Genomic DNA, 23,945 nt, shown 5'->3' with positions numbered 1-23,945 from the left:
ATAAGCATATTGGATAAAATTGTGTTCCACTATATTTAAAAGAAGCTGAGTAATAAATATTTGATTACTCATTTAGAAGTATATCCACATGGTGTTGGCATAAGCATCTATTTTTAATTATGTCTATAGATAGGAACAAGACAGAGTCATTTATCATTAACTTCCTAAGATGGTTTTATGTTTTAGATGGGAATTTTCCTTTTAATTTTCCTTATTCTCTTGTGGTGAGTAGGTAGATAAATAATAGAATTAAATAGATAATAGAATATAAGTATGAAAGCACAGAAGCAAAAGCATATCTGTCTTCCCTCCAAGGATATGAGCAATTTAAGGTCAGAGACCATAGCTATCTATTTGTGCATCTAGAAAGATGGCCACTGACCCACCAGAGCTGAGGGCTGGTCTAAATGCTGGGCCAGAGGCCTGCCGTATACCCAGTACTAACTGTGTAGTTGTTGGATCATGAAGAAGCCTGAGTTCCAGGAGGAGATAAGGGTTGCTGAAACAATGGCTGGGTGAGTGAGATGCCCAGGCACTTGGGCAAGACATTAACTGCAAGCAAAGATATAATTCTTACAATGACTAAAAATCATCTTTGTATCTCTCTTTTGTGTTTCGCACAATGTCTGGCATGTACTAATCTTTAATAACTGTATTGAATAAAAATGATAAATTTATACCATATCTACCAATTAAAACTGAGAGAAACCAGTCTGGGAGTTTTCTGGGTAAAAGCAGAGACATAGCCAAGTTTGAAAATATTGCTGTAGATAACCCACAAAGGAACTAGCACACAGCACATATATACAAAGAGACAGATGCTGTCTTGCTATTGGGTTATGCACAGAAAGAAAAAGAATGAGTGTGTACCAATGATACCAACATCCTTTATTTTTATAATGCAGGGTCTGGTTAAAAGCATCCAGCCATTAAACTATCTACAATGCTGGATGAATTATAATCAAAATCACTGTAAGTTGTCCAGCTTCAATTGCTAGTATTATCCTGAACTCACATTTACCTGCTTGTTAAGAACGAAGAGAAAGAAACAAGAAATTCCATTTAGCACTAGGCCAGAATTAATACTCAAAAATGAAATTTCTAATACCTTGAATTGGAGGCATATGGTAGAAACAAGGAGGAACATCCACAGGCAAATAGACAGTGGAAATTTATTGTAAAATAAGATTAAGGGGAGGGCTATAACTTGTGCTAGGTAAATCACACTGCTTTGGAAAAAGGAAAAAAAAAAAAAAAGCAAGGACTCAAACCTTCTCAGGGAAGAAAGGTTTTGTAAAGATTACTCTCTATTACAGTCATCTGGACAACACCTTAGAAAGAAAGAATATCTTATAAAGAAATTGACAATATATGTTCATTATTATGTATTCATGAATATATGCTTTTGCTAGGTCTTCTTGATCCTGCCCATTTTCTGTATATTTCAGATGTCTTGTGAAGACATGCTTTACAAACAACTACCTACTCACTCTAAGCCTTAGAGACAAGCATGGTTTTATAAAAGCCAATTGCATAGCAAAGCTGTGGCAGGAAGTTTGAAATGCACACATCCAATCCTTTACATCCTCCTCTTGCACTCTCACTCTTAGCTCAGTCAACTTCTTCCCAAGCAAGCCCAACTTCTGCACACCTTGATGTGGTATATCTCTTCTTCCTTTCTAGGACCTCCTTCTCCATGATTCTTCTCTACCCTTTGATTCTCAGCTCATTCATATATTTGCTGATTAAGTTTGTCTGCTGTCTCCAAGAAAAAAAATACATGCCTATAGCCCAATTCTTGTATGTCTAGAATATGGCACATACTCTAATCTGGTCTGTGTTGCCCCTGTCTGATCTTAAGATTTAATGGCCATGAGACCAGAGTCTCCGTCTTTATCTTTGTATCCTTCATTCTAGCTAGTCAAAGGTTGATGTATAGTGATCAATTTGACCATATTTACTATTCAGTTTGAAAATAAGAACAAGAAGCTCACTGGCTTCTAACGATTTCTTAGATTTATTTAAAAATCCAATGTATTTCTTAAAGAGTCTCATTGTAATGAGTGGTATACCAGAAGCTGGATGACTTGAGGACTCAGCCATGAACTGGACTCATTCTGCAGCCCTAATGCCAGTATTAGTCTGTGACATTCAACAATTCACCTACTGGCAGTTGAGTCTTGTATACTTTTTTAGAATAGTGCCTCAGTTATCATTTTTGAATGATGGGTAAGTTATTATTAATAATCACTGTTTTATCCCAAAATGAATAAATCCACATCTTCTTTCCACAGCTGATCTGCTTTCCAGTGGCCCATGTAGTGTTTGAATAGAATTATATAAATGCTTTTTTTCCTAATGCTATCCATAATGCTTTAATACATAAAATGTATTAAAAAGACATTATTGCTATATATATATTTATATATTTGATAATTATGCTTCCCAAGACAATATTTCTTGATCAAATTTGCTATCCTGTCTGATTACTTTGAAATACTGTTTATGCTGTTTTACAAAATTAAATTACAGCAAAAGCTTAGTGATGCACTAAAAATATTCAAATAGAACATCTCTTAAATATATTATACTTGAATGTGGTTCAACCTAATTAGCAGCAGTTTTGATATTTGAAAAGCACTAGTCACTGAATGCTAATGTTTTAAATCATAGATTTGTAAGTAAATAAATGGACTTAAGATATCTAAGTAAATCTATCTGGTGTTGGCATTCAAGCACAAACAACAGTAAATAACAGGAAAATGACTATATTAGAATAATAACATACATTCTATATTTGTACATGAATGTGCTATCAGAGATAATATAAACACAATATACTCTACCTGGCAATTCTTTCCATACAAAAGCATGTTGTATTTTGAAATCTAGAGCAATGATGAATGTCATCAAAAGCAGCCATGAGAATGACCCTTGTGTCTATACTTCAAAACCCTGCCAAGAAATGCATTCCCCAAATTGTCATAAGCAATCTTTTTGGCTTCATTGACTACTGATAAACATTTCCCATCAATTCTTTTGAAGCACACACTATTGACATACTTACAGATAGTAGTAGCTTAAGATGACATTTTCTCAACCTCTTCCTCAAGGTCTGCTTTTATAATAAAGTATAGTTTTAAAAATTCATGTGGCACCATCATATCATTGGAAGTTTTATTTTAGCTATAAGCATCTAATAAATAAAGCTACAAATTTAGCAAATTCACTCTTTTCAAATGCTTTCAACATCAACCATCCCATTTCCTTTTTTTGTAGTGAAAAGCCACTGACCAAATTAGCAACTCTGTCTGAAAGCCAGTTTAGAAATGATATTTTATCAAGTAGTATTTTAAAAAATTGACTTAACTCTTAAAGATCATATCAGTATTCCACCAACACCTTAACACTAGCTATCAGAAAACTTCTGATCTATAAACTCATATAGTCCTGAATCTCCAGGCTCCATTTGTCAATCAATTTACCTACTTTGTATTAACTGCAGGCTTGTGGCTAATATTTACTATGGCAAAGAATATTTACTGAATTACACAAAGTTGTCAATGTGATAATAACTTATGTCATCAATATTGACTCATCCCTCCTCCAAAACATATTTTAATAAATTATCTTTCCCTTGCTTTAAACAGAACATCTTATAAAGTTAATTTAATATAAAATCAGAAAATCCTGGTCCTGTTTATTATACAAAAACATCTGTAGGGTAGAACCACTCTACTATTCCACTAGCATAATAGCTATTCTATAGCATAACAGAAAGGTAGATGTATTCTTTAGGAAACAGAAAAACAAGCACGCACACACACATACACACACATGCACTGTATTCTCTTCTATAGGGGGCAGCTTGCAAGTGGACCTAAGATTTTCTATCCATCACTGAATGGCTTAGAAGGAACCTAACTCTTTTGCTACCATTCTGTGTTATGTACTTGGGTCATGCTGTTGGATTTACGTATACATCTAGACATATGCTAAAGTCCTTAATGAGAAATCTTATAACATGGCTTCAGTGGGACTGTAGAAACTTTGCCAGTAAATAATGAAAACTCTAGAAAAACTATTACAGCTGAGACCTCAATTTTCCTCTAAGCAGGAACTATATCATCTTCACTTTCCCATTGGAATTTCTGGAACTTTTACCTGGTTTGGTTAAGCACAGTGCCAAAAGCAGAGATTTACGTTTAACTGTTTTTAAAGGTAGTGATTACCCAGCGGGTAACGCTGTGCATTTGAGATCTGAAAGTTCTTAGTTTAAGCTAGCTCTACTTACTAGATATGTGAACATGATCGATTTCCTAAGACTCTGATGTTTATTTCCACATTTGTAAAATGAGGATAAAAATAGCACTTTTGGAGGCTTACTATGCCACTGATCTTGGATTTTAGAAAACTTGAAAGTTTACTATTATTATATTATGCTCCAATTCAAAATACTAACTCAGAAAACATTCAGTGGCAAATGTTCTATATATTCATTATGGCCTCATTATGTTGTAAGACTTATTACAGGATACTGAAAGTCACAGTACAGGATAATATCATGAAAACTGGGCAGAGATAGAGATTACAATGACAAGTAAGACATTCAAACTCATTCACAGCTTCCAGTTCCATTAGAAGAAAAAGAAGTAAAGGTCAATTTCAATACAATGAACTCATGATAACTACTGTGAACTAGTGAACTAGTGAACTAGTGGTCAGTATGTGGAGTGGAAATCTTACTTAGGAGGTGACTTGAAGATAACTGGAACCTGAAAATGAGTAGGCATTAGACAGGTACACAGTATGTGGGGAAATTGGGAGAGGTAGAGGATGAAGGACAATGATGATGAGAGAGAAGTATATATAGCAGGAAGCTGCCAGTGTAGACACTAAAATGGCAAGTGCAAAGGCCTTGAGAGAAGAATGCTGACAGTGTGTGTGTGTGTGTGTGTGTGTGTGTGTGTATGGTGATGGGGAGTGGCTTGACCACAGTTACAGAGCTAAAACTTGTGTTTGTTGATAGCAGGCTGAATAGCAAGGCTAAACATTAGTCTCTAGAGCTACATTGCTTGGAAGTGGGGTTTAGTGAGGGAAGAAGAGAGTCAGTACTTGGGTTCTGTCCCCAGAGATTCCTATTCAATTGATTTGGGGTAGAAAATATACTAGTATTGTTTGAAGGTTCTGTAGGGGATGTAACATGTAACCAGTATTTAGATTTAAATTAAATCCAGATCAACCTATCAAAGGGGAGAGGGAGGTGTCTGGGAATAGACTTTCATGAATTAAACAAAATGGTGTTGTGAGCCACTGCTCACAGTCACTTTTGTATCCTCTTAGGAAAAGGTGCCAATAATGAATGCAGGGCCATAGACTAGGTAATCACAAATCTTTGCTTTTAAAACCAATGGGGTTTATATCCAATTTATCAATTTTCATTTATATGCCAAGATGCATCATTTGGAAATAAAACAAAACACCTGAAAATAATTTTCTAGACAATGGCTATCCCATCATTAGCCTATGGCAAATAGTGATTCAATATACTGATACATTCAAGAAAAAAAATAACTGGAAAGAAATACATATTTTGAAATTTGCTCTGCTTTTTAAAAATATAAACTGTTCATACTTTGATTTTCCATCCCCTAGGACACATGGACATGGGCAAAGTTACAAGCATAATTTATGCTTTTTTTGGGTGGGACTGAGATTTGAACTCAGGACTTTATTTTGCAAAGTAGGCTCTCTACCACTTGAGCCACTCCTCCAGCCTGTTCTGGTTATTTTTGAAGATGGGGGGGTCCTAATGAACTATTTCCTTGGGCTGGCCTTGAACTGTGATCCACCCAATCTCAGCCTCACAAGTAGCCAGGATTATAGGCATGAGCCACTGGTGCCTGGCTACATAATTTATTCTTAACCAACCCTTATGAGTTTGTCACAGTTGACAACATATTGTATTTATATGAAAGGAGCCTTGCTTTTTGGTTAGGTAGGAAAAGTTCCTCCCAATTTATTTCTCCAGGGTACTCACTGCAAGGAAGTTCTTGTATGAATATTTTCTTTTGAGAATAGTGATATTTCTTTCTTTAGTAAGTTATCTCCCCCACCCCCATCTATAAGCCTCATTTGAGTTAGAACCCATTTGATGAGATGTTCAGCTTATTAAACCCAGAAAAAATATTTCAATGATATTTTATATTCACCTTTCAGTTCCCTGGAAGTGAAAAAGGGGCCCTTGAGCTGTTGTCTATGATACTCCCGCCATTCATTCTCAGCTTTCAGTCCCCCATGCACCTCAGTGTGCTAAACCTTATATCCAGATGCTGCAGTCTTGTGACTGCCCTTCAGAGAGTTGAAAATAAAGATGCTGTCATGCTGTAGAAAGGCACATTTGTTCACAATGGGAGTGTAGGTCTTGATGGGAGTGACAATAAATTCAAAAGCAATATGCTATCAAATTATTAGCAAAATTAGGTTACTGTTGTTTCCGGAATTTTTATAAGGCATGAAATAGCTCAACTAGTATGCCTACCTGAGTACATTATTAAACAAAAGAAAACAAGTACGGTCTGTAGGATTTCTGCAAAGGAAGGAAGAATAGCTGTATAAAACACTTATTTCTAATGTTTGAATAAAATTTATTCAAAAGGAGTTATTTCACAAAGATCATACCTTTAGTTATCAATCAATAAATAATAACACAAGTCTCCAGAACAGAATAAAAGCTCCAGCATCCACTGCTCAAAACCTGCCAGGAAACAAATCCCCCAAGGAAGAACGGTAAAAATATCAGAGGAAAAGTGGCAATATCTCCCAGGCATCTACAAGGTGTCTAGAAGTGAATGTCATTTTCTCACCAATAATCTGCACTTTAATCTTACATGAAACAATTTTTCACAAAAAAGTCTCTGTTACCTTGTACTTGATAAAGAAAAAGAATTAGAAATAGCCCCAATTTCTTTAGAAAAGTAGGTTTCTTCAGCTTTCGATTGGCCTTTCTCATGACCTCCTATACAAGAAGACAGATAATAAATATAATGATTTATACTGAAAAAAGAGCAGTGAGGATAATGGCCCAAACAGTGCTGTCTTTTATTATGTTACCATAGTAAATAATAGCAGTGCCATTTGCACTGTCATACTTAAGGTTGTAGCAACGATTCCATTATAATTCCTGTTTTTCAGAAGTTTATAACTTGGGCCTGGCAATATACTCCAGTGTGAAACTAGCTATATACATATATATTTTAGTCAAACACTGTTTTTCCTTGATTGCCATGCTATTATTGAATAATCAGATTGGAATTAAATAGCATTTTGCTATTTTTCTGCCTATATTTTTGCATGTGTCTTTTGAAAACCAGTTCTGCAATACAAACACACACACACACATATACACACACACTCACACTCACACACACACTTACAACCTTAGCTTGCCTACACATTGAACACTTGTATTTAGGAAAATGGAGCATGTTTAGTGTATTCAGTGTTCATTAGGTGATCATTAGGGTCACCAAGATAACATACTACAATATGCCTAAGAGGCATATAATAAAAAGTTTTCAAAGAGACTTGCTAATTCTGTAAATAGCAGGAGATTTAACTAAGGTATATAGCCTCATTTGAAGACAGTACACAAGTCAATTAAAGGCTGGCCAATCCGACTCAAGAAAAGACACCTGTAAACAAGCCATACATTTGGGTAAGTCTGAAATGAAAATGAGTAATTTTTCTTTCACTGTGTTTCATTGCACCCCAATTTGAGGTGAGACATCAGATTTAGGCTCTAAGTTTAGCTTGTCTAAAATTTTATTGTCCAAGAAATTTACTCAGTCCCTCCGCCCCTTTATTTTGTTTTTAAAAAATTACCGATTCACAAGAATTAAGAACCACATAGAAAACTATAAAGAGTGTATAGAGTATTATTACCTGTGTCCCACAATGTTTGAAAATTCCAATAAGTTGACATTGATGTTAATCTGCTAATCTAAAAATATCAATAGTCTTTTGATAAAAGAAAAAGAAAAAATATTTTTATGAGAGAATAAAGGTAAAACTCTTAACTCCATAGCTCTTATTTGGGCCTAAGAAAATAAAAGCCTAAATCCATACAGTTCCCTATTTTAAAAGAGAGAATCTCTCACTTTAAATTAGAAGGTAAGTAAAGAATGCTGTCTTACTCATTCTTTGTGCTCAGTACCTAGGAAACAGTTTTGCCCTATAGCTGGACAGAAATTGGGATCCATACTTTCATAGTAGGTGGTCTAAGACTTAAATTCAAATATCAACAGCTCTTTTAGTTTTTTAGGCTAACCAAAAAAAGGGGGGAAAGAATTTCTACATTTCTAGAAGTTCTTTAAAATATTTTAAGTTGGAAGAAATTTATTAATTTTATATTTTTAATTACAAACTCAAGAGGACCCTAAATATTGACAAAAATTAGAAAGAGTGGAAAAAGTCCCATCATAATGGTAACATTCTTTTAGCAATTATTTTCATTATAAATTCACCAGATCAGACTCCGCTTTATAAGATCTGTACATAAAGATAATGTGGTGCTTATGTGTCTACTTGACTAGACATGGAATGCCCATCATTGAACACTATTTCTGGGTGTGTCTGTGAAGAAATTAGCATTTAAACTGGTGGACTGAGTACAGCAGGTAGCCTCCCCAGTGTTGTGGGCATCATCCAATCTGTTGAGAGCCTTAATAGAACAAAAAGTCTAGGAAGAGTGAATTTACTCTCTGCCTGATTGAGCTAGACATGGATCTGCTCTTCACTCTGCCTCCAAGTCCTCAGGTCTTCATTAGTTCATTGGCTCCTGGGCCTTAAAGCTTACATGTCTGACTTTCTTTGGTCTCTAGCTTGCATTTGGCAAATTGTATTAGTTACATTTCCATAGCTGTGAACAAAACACCTGACATAAACAGAACTTATTTGGTTTTATGATGTCAGGGGGTTCAATTTGTGATTACTTAGCTCCATACACTGAGCAGAACGTCATGGTGATAAGAGTGTGAGATTCTCCTATCCCATGGTGGATAGGAGAAAGAGAGGCAGGGACAAAATAACCCAAAGGACTTCCCCAGTAACCTATCTCCTCCGGCAAAAGTCTATCGCCTAAAGTTTCCAGAATTTCCCAAAGTAGCACCACCACTGGGGACCAAACTCCCCACACATGAGTCTGTGGTAATATTTCACATTCAACCCTTAAACAGATTATGTAAAACAATGCTTTATTGCACACACACGATTTATATATGTAATATGAAAAAAATGTAAGTGACGAAAAGTCTACCAGAGATTTCATTCAGACAGTGATCCAGAAAAGTAGAAAAGACATTGAGGGAAAAATAGGTAGTCTGCATTGGCTAGATTGGAACTGTGTGTAAAACAAATGTTTGAAATTATAAAAAAAATCTCACATTGTGAGTGTCTTTTAAATAAAAATATAAGGCACTAAAATATGACTGTAAATTAAGACTACAGCATTCAGTAACAAATACTTGCATTATTTTCCTTCACAAAATCTATTTTATATGACACAAAGTCTCATTCACTTAACACTTTTCCTTGTAACTACCCAAATCCAATACAATCAACACAGTGGAAAACCATGAATTCTTTGCCTACTTTTATTTTACAACAGGGCATAAAGGCACATCTAAGGTTCATGAATAACACAATGGGCATGATGGAGACACTCAGATGTGGGACAAATGAGGTTTAAATTTGGGGGTAAAAATAAGAGTAAATAAACAAAGCACAAAAAGCCCAGGCAGAGAATGGCTAGAAAATGACTAATCTTTGCAAGATTCACCAAAGAGAAATATCACAAGTGGAAAGCAGGATGGTATAGTGGTCATCAGTGTATGTTATGAAATCAGGTTGCCTAGGTCCTAAACCAGTGAAACATGTGCTGCCTGGGTAAGACCAGACAAATCATTTTATATCTCTGTATCCCAGTGGTTTTGGGTATAAAATAGGGATAACAATGCCAACTTTCAGTAAAAAATAGATATCATTTGCTATTATTTCAGTTTTATAGAGAACAAAATAATGATCAGGAAATGTCTTCATTCTTTTGGGGTGCTATGGCAAAATACCACAAACTGGATAGCTTATAAATGACAAGCATTTATTTTTCATAATCTGAAGGCTGGGGAGTCCAAGATCAAGATAGGGGAGACTTTGGTATCTTATGAAAGACTTTCATGTGGAAGGTCCAAGGACCTCTCTTGTGTGTCTTTTTATAAGGACACAAAGCCCATTCATGAGGATTATACTCACATGACTTAATCACCTTCCAAAAGCCCCACCTCTGAGTGCCTCACATTTGGTATTAGATTTCAACATGTGAATTTTAGAGATGCACAAATATACAGATCCTAGCAGGAAGGCAAGATATTAGTTTAAGATTGCATTCCTTAAAAAGTAGAATCAGAGGAAAGGTTACAGTCTCTGTTAGATTCCAGTGATCTGAGTCTTTCCACTACTGTACAACACCTCTTTATTTTTCTTGAGGATTTACAAAACTGACCCTTGAACTTTGTATCTTCAAAAGTTTGGGATAAAAAGAGAACAATGACGTAAGGTAGAGCATCCTGAGAACTGAAAACCATGGAGGGTCACAAGGGCTCTTTCTCACTGTCCATCCTGAAGGTCTATCCCCTGGCAGCCTCTGGTTATTGGACTGGGGCTCAGTGGGATACAAGTGCTAGCTAGCATCAAGGAGGCAAAATCATCCACTGAAAGGATAATTTCCTTCCCAAATATTTATTCTTGACTTTGTGGCTGTGAACTTTTCCACCATTAGTAGTCACAAAATACTAGTAATGCTCTTCACCAAGTTATTATTTGCTTAAAAATAAATTCCTATAGAATAACTAATGTTGGTTATGAATGTTTCTGTTATTGATTTAATTCTATCACACAGTGGTATGATTCTTTGATTATTACTGCAAAGATGTATTATGTTTTCAAAATGATCATTAAGATAGCATAATTACCATCAATTGTTCAAAGAAATGAAATGCTATTTATTGTATAACAGCCAAGCACAAAAATATGTTTTTCCTATTCAATTTGTGTTGATTTAAGTGCTTATTATAAGTGAAAGATATTGATCAAGGACTTTTGCAAATGGCCTGAAAATATACGAAGAATTCCTTTTTCCTTTTTTTTACTACCAAGAATTTCAATATAAAATATCTTGCCAGTATGCTATGAACACCAAAAATATAACATAAACCATGGAAAAATTCTAGGCTGTGTTGACATATTTTATGAATGTTATGGGATGCCAGATTGGAGGTGTACATCTGTGGGGTTGGCCAGTCATCCTACTGCCGTCTGTGTATCTGCATGCTTAAATGAATTAGCTAATATAAAAACAGTGCATAAACAAGTTTAATGTCATGTAATTTTCTTTATAGAGTACAGAATATTCAAATCTAAGTAAGGAAGTAGAGAATTATGTACAACTGCTATTACTTGGGGGAGAGAAATGTATAAAATGAAAAAGATAGAGCACCCAAACTGCCTTATGTAAAGTGCTTGGCTGTTCTCCTTTTTCTCCCTCTTATTATGCCATCTTGTTTTACTGGCAGCAATGTTTTTTGCAAGGATCTTTTATTAGAGGACTGAAGAAACTATCCCATACCTCCAGGCCCTTAAGTGACTACTAAATCCCTTTCTTCTTAAGGAAAATCGAAGCCATGATGTTCAACACTCAACTCTAGATTTCCATCTCTGAATCACTTATTATAAAACTAACATTGTAATCACTGATCCAGAGTGCCCCCCTTGATAACTGATCTAAGAAAAGAACCACTTAGCAATGTGACATTCTTGTCCTATCCTTTACATACATATAAACCTCGCTCAAAGATAAGCCCCCCAGCAACAGGGTTTGATGTCGACAGCTTCACAGTGAAGTTTCTGCTTCCCACCCCTCTCCTTGTATTTAATCTCTGCATGCTGCCTCTTACTGGCTAAATAATGTAAGTGTTTTGTTCTGATATATTGGTTGCCCTTCACTTTCATTATGTTTTTTTTAATTCTTAAATATTATTTTGCTTGAGTCATTATTTCTCCCTTGGTTCTTTTATCTGCTAAACAATGTATGTGTATGTGTGTGTGTGTGTGTGTGTGTGTGTGCAAGAACTACACAAATGAATAAAAGGAATCAACCAATGATCCCTTGGGGAGAACTATACATATGCATATACAGTAGGTATAATTGGTGTTAATTTCAATGCTGAGATTTTTAAGTTGGACAAGAAACAATAAAACTTTTATTTTTAGCTAACAGTTTGTGGGTTAATTTAGTCCTTGAAATCCTTCCAAGCATGATAGCTTAAATTTGCCCCAGATGGACTTTCTCTTCTGTTCAAATTGCTCGACAGCAACATAACAGCCATTTATAACAAAGTCTGCAGAAATGGGCTGGCGCTTCTAGTCTTCCAAATACATTGGTCTGTTGTAAGGACAGTGCCCCCATAAATCACTATGAATTAAAGAGGAACGCACCCGTCCCAATCAAAACATCAGGAAGAAACCATTGCCCAATAGATAAGAACACAAACAAGTGCAAAGCATCACTTGAGTTTTTATAGAAGGGCCATATTTTTGGAAGGCAACCAGTGCTGTGTTTCACATGCTGTACTTTTTCTAATCTGACTGACTCACAGTCTTGTGATAGTGAGATAAGCTAGGTAGGCAAATTTTTATAGAGTTGCAATTACTGAAATTGTCATTACGCTGCTCACTGTAAAATAAATATAGATAGAAGTGAAATTATGCACAGGCTAGAAGTAGAAAGTGTTTTGCTTCTGTTTGCTAAATTAATCTCTTCCTAAATGGCTGCAGGCCAGGTAGGTTAGCATTTGTGGTTTCAAAGGTTTTCAGCGCTTGCAATGAGCCATGAAATTACTGCATGCTGCTGAAAATGGCAGCTGATGAAAGGAAAAGAGTGAATCCCAAAGGCAGAAAGACAGGAGGAAGCAAAATTACAGGCATAAAGTCTGATTTTTGATGTTGCTCATTGTGAAATGTACACCCAAACTTTTAATAAAACATAAAACATTAATAAACCTGCTAACAATTCTTTACAATTTCTTTTGAAGTCTGAGTATAATTTCTGAATACTTATTAAAACAGGCAATGATTCAGAGGGGGGTGAGCAGGTTTCTATGTATGGGATGTGCTATATTGGTAGAGACTCTACTGGTGACTTTTTAAATAAGATTTTTATTGATGTTTTTAATTGAATCACACAGAAGGATTGATTTTCAGTTAACAAAAGTAGCCAGATTCTTTTAGTTCCTGTTAGGATTAGGTAATCTTAGTTTTGATACTGTCATCAACATATACTATAAACAATACTGATATCCTGTTTTAAATTATTTGCATTTCCACAGAATAAAGTCATACCTGAGTCTTCATGCATAGTTCTGAAAGCTCTGCTGGCCTGAATCTGTGTCCCAAGGGTCTTTCTTAGGAAAAATAAGAATCAGTTTGATTTCACAAAACCACTAACATAACACCTTGCCATAGACAGGCAAGCTACCCATGCCAAAGTAAACATTTTCCCAATCCCCAGGTTTTACTTCTTGAGGATCAATTTCAAATTGAGGGCTGCAGCCGTCCTTAAATATACTTATAAAGGTATTTTCCATCTTGTAATGAAAAACCAGTCTTTAAGACTTTCAGGCATTTCATTGCCAAGACAGATTCCTGAGAAATGAACTGATCATCAGTCAGAATTCCAAATTTCTGGATATTAAACAGTCTGTGTGCAACTGGAGTTCGTTCCTACTAAAATAATCAGGCTACCACAAAAGAATGCAAAAAAAATTACACCTTCTTAGAGATTCTAAGCACTTACACTTGCATGATTTTATAGATTAATTACTAGGAAGACAGCATTGTAGAGATTTTTTGGATTAAATTCTGTTATAGAAGGCATAAATAATATAATGATTACTATGCATGCCTGGTCAAATAGTTACTGTCACCAAGTTATTAGAGTGCTGTTTTCACTTCTAGCAAGGAAATGATCTGAACTGAAAATTGAGCTCAGCTGTAAGGAAGCGATGCTTCGATCTGAGCTACCCAACCTTCAACAAAGAGTGGAGCAGGGAAGTTAGGCACTTACTCATGAGATATTTAAAAAATAAAAGCCTCACACAGGAAAAACCTAACTACCTACTGCAGTCATTTATGCATTCATTTTTAAATGCCCATAAAATGCCTTCCTTTCTGTATTCTTAGTGTACTCCCAATTTTTCTTCTTTTAAAAAATAATCACAGTTATGTGATTTCAGCAAAAGTGGTTTATTGGAAAGTGTATTTGATTTGGAGTTGGAAGAACACAGCTTTGCCACTTAGCCATGCTATCACATGGTGAAAGGACATTTCTTTACTGAGTCTGTTTTTTTTTTTTTGCGTCATCCAAATAATGATAGAAACACTGACCTAATAGAATTAAATGAGTGCATGCTGAGACACTTTCCATTTTCTAAACTAAAACTTTCATGCAATTGTGAGAGATGATTGGAAAATGAATGTTTGAGACATTGTTAGTTTTCAAATAAGACTGATGAGGAAGGTAACCAAGGAGTCTGGAAAATTAATCAAGCCGAGGATATAGACTAAGTGGCCATGTGCAATGCGGCTTCTAACGGGGAAAATCCTCCACCCTGTCACATACCTGAATTGTTTCCTGATCTCTGGGAGACATTTTTTTCTCCCTTTTTCCTATTTCTAGCTCACCAAATTTTAAATTAACTACAATTTTTCAGGTAAGCCAAATTAAGTTTCCATAATTCTAATCTGTACCTGATATGTGTCAAAACCAAAGCTTCAGTTAAAGGGGGAAAAAAAGAAAGGAAATCATTTATGCCCCTTGCTCAAACCAGCATGAAAGCATAGTTCCCAGTGTAACACTCAAATCTGGATCCAAAAAGATGTTGACATTAGAAAAATAGGGTACAAGTTTTTTACCACTCACTTCAATTTAGTCACAGTCATACCTGCTGTCAACTTTGATCTAGAGTTAAATTATAAATTCAAGAGCAATGGACCTGGAGGATGTTATTCATATTGATGATGCTGGAGGTCTTTGAAAATACGGCCATTTTCCATGAATTTTTCTGTTGTAATTGCTATAATGCATGGCAATTCAACAGAATTATATTTGCAGTTTTTAAAAAGTTTCTCTTACAATGAACCCTTGATATCCAAACAGCATCAAAATCAAAGATTTCCCTTAATAACATCATAGTTACTAGTAAGTTAAAAATGTTCAAAAATAAATATTCCGTAAATACTTCATTAAAATACTACTGTGAATGTGAAAGTTGTTTTAATCTCCTTTGAAAACTTTCTGCCCACTGTTATTATTTGTCTTTCATTCAGCAAATGTTTACTGAGTGCCTAGTATATTATATGATTATTGTAAACATCAGAAAACAGAATAGACAACTCCAGAATCTACTGGAGCTCATATTCTAATGAGCATGGATATATGACAGGGGCCTTAAATCAATTTCACTTTGATTATCTATGCATGTTCATTAGTGATGAGCTTAGAGAACTCTGATTAAAGGGACCATGTATTTAAGTTCAAGAGGAAAGACTACCAGATTGACGAGTGATGCCTATCATAGAGCATCGCTTCCCTGTCATAGGGGCAGAGAAGTATGGCATGAATGCTACACTGTTACTTCTCCTCCTTGATGGAAAAGTGACACAGGGCTCAGGCATCAAATTCATAATTGTTTCCCAAGAAAAATATTTGTTCCGATCATATGTTACATCTTGACCTTCTTTTGTGAGCTCCTTTGTGATGTGAAATAGAGAAAAGAATTGCCTGTTATTTCTATATGCTCTGAAGTAGGCTCCTGAGTTCTCACAAAACATTAACCTTTCCTTTCCTTTGGTTGTTTACCAAAACATGAGGCTATGTCCTTATTCATCAATAGAAAATATTGGCTCTTCACATTCTTGCCATATTATGCCTACTACTAGTTCTCAGCTATCAAATTCTTAACCATACTTACAGGTTAAGCTCACTCTAGGATAGTAGCCACAAACTAGATAATTGCCAAGTTGACAATAAAATATCTGTGAAAACATGCAAGCACAGAATATGAACTGGCCATTCAAATAAGAAATATAAACACAACAGAGAAAATAAAAATCTTCGACCATATTAGCGATCAGGAAAATGCAAATTAAACAATGAGCCACTATTTTCCCTGGCAAATCAGCAAATGTTTTAGAAGAGTAAACACACTGTGTTGGCAAAACAGACTCCTTGGAATAGAACAATACTACCTCTTGGAAAGCAAATTTTCACTACTGAAAAATATATAATTATGCTATGTTCTTAGAAAACTACCATTTTTAAGAAACACTCATACAGGTACATCTGCATAGTAGATCCATACTATATAATACTATGTAACCACTTAAAAATAAGTTCAATAATGTAATGAGATAAGATCCATGATATATTCCCAAGGTGAAATGTAACTTGCAGAGCATTATGTATAACATGTACTCATTTTTTAGAAAAATGTGTGCATTTCTATACATTGTATTAAATACCTATATGTATATAGAAAAATATCTGAAAGCATGGACATCAAAAAGTTGAATACTTTTCTTGATGAGTAAATATTGAGGGGTGTAATCTTTTTTGTTTTCACTGTATAAAATTCTGTGTGATTTGAATGTTATCAATGAGAATGACTACGTTGTAATGAAAACTGAAGAAAAGTAAGAGCAAGTTTTTTCAGAAATATTTAAATAAAACTCACATAAGAAGTAAGTGCTAATTTCAGACAAAATAAAATTAAGCCCCCCTCAGCCTCATCTGAATAATAATTCAGATTAATAAAGAGCACGTTAAAGGTATAATAAATGCTGTGTACCAAAGAGCATTATCAACATATACAAAGCAAAAACTGCTAGGAAAAAATTAAGAAAAAGTAGGTAGAAATATGATCTTTAGAGACTAAAAAATCCTGCATCTTTTGTATTTAAAACAGACTAAATATAGTGAGATAGTAAGTAAAGGAAATGCCAAGTAGTTATCACATTTTCCTGCATGAGTCAAGGTAATCAAAAGGATGATGAGGGGAATTTTCTCTTTATACAAGGCTTCCTGTTAAGATAAGAAGAAATGATAAAATAAAATAGTCCTCTTTTGCAGCTCATAAAGGACAGATGGGGCTGGACAATGATGGCAAACTTGTAACATCACAAAGATCAACAAGTAAGCACGGTGTGTCTCCTCTTGGAAGGGCCACACTACCACATGCTAAGCAGGTTTGCTTTCAAAAGAAATTGAATCTGAATCTGATCTAGTTATCTATATCTAGTTATCAAATTATAGTAAGTACAGAGAGCAGAGGAAGATTTTAAACCAGATTACAGGGGTAAAATTAATAATATTCAGACTATGGGACATGATAAATCAAACCATCTGATTTCTTCAACAAACAGATTAAAAGAGGAAAGAGAAATCTGTAGTTTCAGAGAAATACTGGATACAAAAAATCTCATGCTGTTTGGACTTTATTTGGATCCTTATTTTAACAAACCATTAAAATAAAGGAAAAGACAAAATTATGAGACACTAACCAGGAGATATTTGATATTGCATAATTATAAATAGTAATATTATGATTATTTTCAAACAGTCCTGCTGTTTTAGAAATATATATTTAAATAATTATAAATAATATTATATGGCATCTAGGATTTACTTAAAATAATTCAGGAATTGAGAAATATTATAGATAAGGATGAAATAAAACTAGCTGTAAGTTAGTAATTGTTAAGACTAGGTAAAAGAGAAGTATAGTATTTTATATTTTTTTAAATGTTTACTGTTTTGATAATACAAGATCTTAACATACAGCATAATAATATTGATATTTACACTGTGTCAATGTAAGTATTCACAAATTTGGTTTCTTATAGAAAATTCTTTCTTTAAAGTATCCTTGGAACATTTACAAAAATTAATCATTTAAAGGCCATAAAGAGAATCTTAATAACTTCTAAGAAAGGAACTATTTAGCTAGTAGTGATCACTTACAATATTACAAGAAATTAGCAGCATTGGGAAGAATATCAATTTTCCCAAGTTAATTTACAGATTTCACCGTTTCAATGTGATTTTGATTGAGGGCTGCCTTTAGAAAATTCCACTATATTTCATCTTGAATTAAAATCCAAAATAATAATTAGAGAACTTGTGAACATTAACAGAAAAAGAGGGTTGCCTCCAAAAATTGTTTAATAGAGATAATTAATTAAAATGCATAAGTGGTATAAGAAGTAACAGACCAATGCAATAATAAAATCTCAAAATAGACCTTAGTGTTTAGAAGAATTTAATATTTCATAAAGGAGGCATAAACAGTGAGAAAAAGAAGTAAATTATTAAATAAAGATGTTTAGGAAGTTAACTAGAGAAAACATAAATCCTGTCTGATAGAAAACTAGAATGTTTTATAGGGTCTGCATATTCTCCAATTTAGGTTAGGTAACTTGTATAAATCACTGAATAGCCACCATCATCCCTTGTATCATGTGATCATTATCCCTCTGGCCATAATTTTTGAATAAATATATATAATTTATAAGACACATATTCCACTATTGCCTGGACTGCATCACTAAGTTTCAAAAATATGAGCTCGACTATCAAACCATCTTCTTGAGAATATGAAACTAAACACTGAAGGATTTTAGCAGTTAGCATCAGGGGCATAAGGATTCCTAGAAAGCCACAACTGAGTACTTATGCCATGCAATATTGTTAGAGTCTAGCCAATGTCTAAAAGTCTCTTACTAATTAATAAAAAACAAAACTCTATTAGACACTAGAAAAAAATACTACAGATATTTATAGAAAAATACAACTGGTAGTCATTTGGAAAAAATGGTTAATCTTCTTTAATAATCATAGAAATGCAGGTAAAAACAATGACATATGAATTTGTTCAACATCCCTGGCATAAAGGAAATGCAAATCAAAACCACATTAAGATTCTACCTCACTCCTGTTTGAATGGCTACCATCAAGAACACAAACAACAACAAATGTTGGCAAGGATGCAGGGAAAAAGGAACCCTCATACACTGCTAGTGGGAATGTACATTAGTACAACTACTATGGAAAACAGTATGGAGGCTCCTCAAAAAACTAAAAATAGAACTGCTATATGAAGCAGCAATTTTACTCCCAGGGATATACTTGAAGAATTACAATAATCCTTTGATTATTGTCAGGTTACAATAAATGCACCCATGTTTATTGCAGCACTATTCACAACAACTAAGCTATGCAAACAGCAAAGATGCCCCACTACTGATGAATGGGTTAAGAAAATATGGTATTTATATACAAAGGAATTTTTTTCAGCTACAAAGAGAATGAAATTTTGTTGTTTGCTGGTAAATGGATGAAACTGTGGAACGCAATGTTAAGTGAAGTTAGCCAGGTTCAAAAGGTCAAAAACCACATGTTTTGTCTCATATGTGGAATATAGATCTAATATAAATACAGCAATATTGTGAAAACAGGTCACACTAAGGGGAGGTCACATATGAGAGAGGGTGGTAAAAGGAAATTAATAAGGTGAATATGATTGATGGTTGGTGTACTGTTTACAAGAATGAATATAGAATATTTGAACCTATTGAAATCACCATAAGGAGACTAGGGTAGAAAGATGAAAAACAGAGGAGATGAACCAATGCAAGTTATAATACATACATACATAGAAATATCACAAAGAAACTCCTTGTGTAGGTTTCTTAAACAAACAAAAATATCATTTTTTTCTTTTACTAAATCAGAGAAGAGGAGAGTGGAACAGATCCTGCCTGGGGGTAGGGATTTATATCATTGGAAAAGGGGAGGAGGTAGGGAAAGGATATGGGAGGGTGAATATAGTGTAAATACTGTGTACACATGTATGTAAATAGAAAAATGATATCTTTAAAATTATATCTGTTGAAACTGTTCCAGGAATGGGGAGAGAGGAGGATAAAGAAGAATGGTGGAGGGGGTGAATTCAAGTATGTTATATTGTAAGAACTTTTGTAAATGCCACAATGTACTCCTACCTAGTGCAATGATAAATTAATTAAAAATTGAGTTACTAATTTTACTAACAGGTTGGAAATGATAAAAATTAGTATCATACCTCTGAGATATGATATCGCCATAGTTGTACTGAGATAAATTATGCCTTGTCTACTGCTGATGGAAATATAAATTGGTAAAAATACCCAATACATAAATTTTCTTAAGAAAAATTTATGTAGATTCTATCAAGAATGTTAAAATAGCACATTCTCTTTGATTCACAAATGTCATTTGTAGCTTTCTACTCTAGTGAAATAATCAGAAATATTTACCAAGTTTCATGCATAAAGAATTTTTAGTATCCCATTTTGTAGTAATAAAAATTTAGGAAGTGAATCTTAATTATGTTGTGTTGTAATAACACAATTGATCACTGATATTGGCAAGTGTATTAAATGCCATAAATTCTTTGTATGCATCTTGGTTTAATCTAGCAACAAACATGGATATGTGTACTAATATTACTTTATTTTCCAAATAAGGAAACTGAGACACAGAGAGGTGAAGACAGTTGGTAAACTGCTGAGCTGGAATAAAAGTCTGAGCATTCTGACTTCACAAATGCTGCATTATTGCAACATTTTCTGAGTCTTTTAATATGTCACATGCAATGCTAACGTTTTATGCTGCATTATTTAAGACAAAGAAAAAAATCTGTTGATTTTGTCATTATGAGCATCAGAAAGTCAAAACACAGGAAGTCAGTAACTGAGAAAGGATTATAGAGCCAATACTGAGAGTATCAAAGGCCAATTAATGCACATAAAGATAGCCATATTATAACATGAACATTTAAGTACAATGCTGAAATGTAGAGTTTGGGGGAAATTAATTTTGTCCCTGGGGGGATACAAATAGCTCAAATGTTTGGAGTTTGGTACTCTCTTTCAAAACTATGAATATGCAGGACCACTTGTGAGCAATCCCAATTTTAGGATTGCATCCTATAGAAATGCCAGCTCATGCTATGAAATATGTGAACAATTGATGTCTACTTCAGTATTGTCTATAAACAAGTTATAGGAAACATATCAAATACCTATGAATGGGGGAAAGTTAAATGAACTATGATAAATCAACACAATTTGCACCATACAGCTGTGAAAATGATTGAAGTTGATTAATATGTGATGACTGAGAGAAAGCCATCACTTGATATATAAAAAGAAGGTAATTATAGGAAACAAATATGTATGCATACATGTACTTGCTAATATTTGTGTGAAAAACACCTTACCTATATCTTTCAGTATGTATGCAAATATTATATACATGATTATACTTTAAAATGAACATTTATGCTAAACTGATAGTATGTATTACTTCTGGGGAATATATTGAAAAAGTAGAGATAGAAGAAGGTTTAGTTTCTATTTTGATCTATTTCCAAAAGCAAGAAAAAGACTAGAACTGGGATTTGAATAATATTTACTTTTTTGCTTCTTTTCATGTATTTTCTAAATTTCTGCTATAAAACTATATTTTACTTTTGTCATAAGAGAAAATAAAATCATAGAATGTTGAATGTTAAATGGTTAATTTCTATCTAATTTTGCAAAATAAAATATAAATTTCTATATAAAATAGGAAAAGAAGATAAAGAAACCCAATGAAATTCTTAGCTTTCCTTGTCTTTCCAAGTTCTTCAAAATGAGTTCATTATGACTAGAAAAATACATACTGAAATGACAGAGCTAGGAAACAGTAGTGCATCCTTTTCTCTAAATAACCGAAATTCTATTTTTGAAGAAATCTTGGGGTTCTAGAAATGCATCCACTTGGACAAAGTGAATGTGACACCTGATTAAATTGATTCTCTGTTTCATGACTTTATACCATCAGTCTTCAACATGTGGTATTCTAAGGAAGTAAAAGACTTCTATTGTATTCAACATAGATACATTGTCAAGAAATTCACACAGAATTTCCTTCATGGTTAAACATGAACATAAAATTGGAACAGAAACATTTGTGCTGAATAAAAAGTGTCTATACTGTATGACATTGTGCTTCTACAGAACTAACAGTGTTCCCCTCTTTGCCTGGAGTCCCAGGAAGCCCACCTTAAGCAACTGTACTGAATATGAATCAATCATATTCTACATCAGCTGTCACCTATGGATTGGACTCTGCTTTTCTAATTAATTTATTATTTTATCATTTATTATTTTGTGCAGATTATATTTCTTGAAACTACTTAAAATTCTCTTTTTGAAATAATGTATGGTGGGGGAAAACATCTCAAAATATCTTAAATATAAAGGGAGAAAACTACGCCTCCTTTCCTCCCTTTCTTCTTTCTCTTCCATTCTTTTGTTTTCTCTCTCTCTCTCCTTCCTTCTGTGCTTTCCTCCCTCCTCTTCATTCAACCCATTTTAGATCAGTGGTTTGAATCTAGGACTTTGAAGCACAGAAGTAAAATTTTTGGTAGAAATATTTTAAGTACCTGTAGTAAGTGTAACATCAATGTTAACCAGAAAATCTCTTTAATGGTGAAAAGTAATAATCATTCTCATTTTTCTCTTTGAGGACTTTGCTTTCAAACATGAATTTTCATAGGTATAGTGAGCTTTTTAATGTCTTGTTTATTTTTAAAAAAGAAGAAAATCCTGTCATTTGCTATAATGTGGATGAACATTTTTTATTCTAATTATCTTATGGCATTTACAAGTACTTTAGCCTTTGTTTAGGGTATGATATAATGATTCCTTTTTAAAAATAAATATTTCTGAGCAGGATCATTTAGGTGATAATAGAAAATTATTGTCTAAAAAAAGTGAAATTGTGTTGCAGTTGGCTGAAATGTAGGGAGCACCAAGCTTTACCATATGTGAGGCACATGTCCATGTGCTGGTTACTAGTTGAAGTCAAGAGATCAGGAATGTGGCTCTAATGATTAGGGCAGGGGTATGATTCTCTAAAATGAAGAAAGTATGCTGATAAATGTAATCTGAACTTGATCAGAAGGAAAATCTGAGTGTGAATTGAAAGATTTCCTAGAAAATCAATGGAACTTGCATAATTTCCACAATCCTCACTTCCCACTATAGCCTACCAAAAGAAAAAAAAAAAAGGAATTCTACCAGAATGTGCACGTTTGTACCAGAGGGTCTTGATAGTTCTTTCCATTAAAGGGATGGAGCAACTGGTGTTCAGGTTTCAATTTAAATATGCAGTTGCATAGGGGCAGATTTTTCTTGTCACCTTGAACATGTTTCAGTAAGTTATGACTATGTCCTTTATGTATATTTGATCTCATTTAAGTAAACTTTGATATACAAAAAAGTGAGATGACTGCATTGCAACATTCATCTTTGTAGTTTGTGGGGAGGCAGATTTCATTGTGAATATTGCCACATAGCAAAACTGGTAAGTTCAGAGAAAAGTTATGTTCATTGCAGGTGGGAATTGAGAACTTCAACTTGCACTTTGACAAAGTAGTTTGAGGAATAAGTTCCATCAAAAAATTCATGCTCTGAATGTCCCCTCATCCTCTAATAATTTCAGTGCATGAATGGAATTTTTCACCTGTCATACATTGCTACTTGATATTAAACAGGTACAAACTCTTCCAATGTGACAGAACCTCCCTTCTTTGAGCAGAAGTTCTACATATCCAATGAATACCTCAGATCTATACCACAGGACACAAAGTAATTTGTGGTCTATTGTCTATGAATATATCTTATGCATATAGAAGTTACAGACATTTGACAAGTTTGAAAAAATCTCTGGAGCTTCTTTAGCTCCAAAT

The sequence above is a fragment of the Castor canadensis genome, chromosome 3, assembly GCF_047511655.1.
Source record: "Castor canadensis chromosome 3, mCasCan1.hap1v2, whole genome shotgun sequence".
In the NCBI taxonomy this organism is placed as follows: Eukaryota; Metazoa; Chordata; class Mammalia; order Rodentia; family Castoridae; genus Castor; species Castor canadensis.
The sequence above is the reverse complement of the archived record's forward strand: the minus strand, read 5'-3'. Positions refer to the sequence as shown.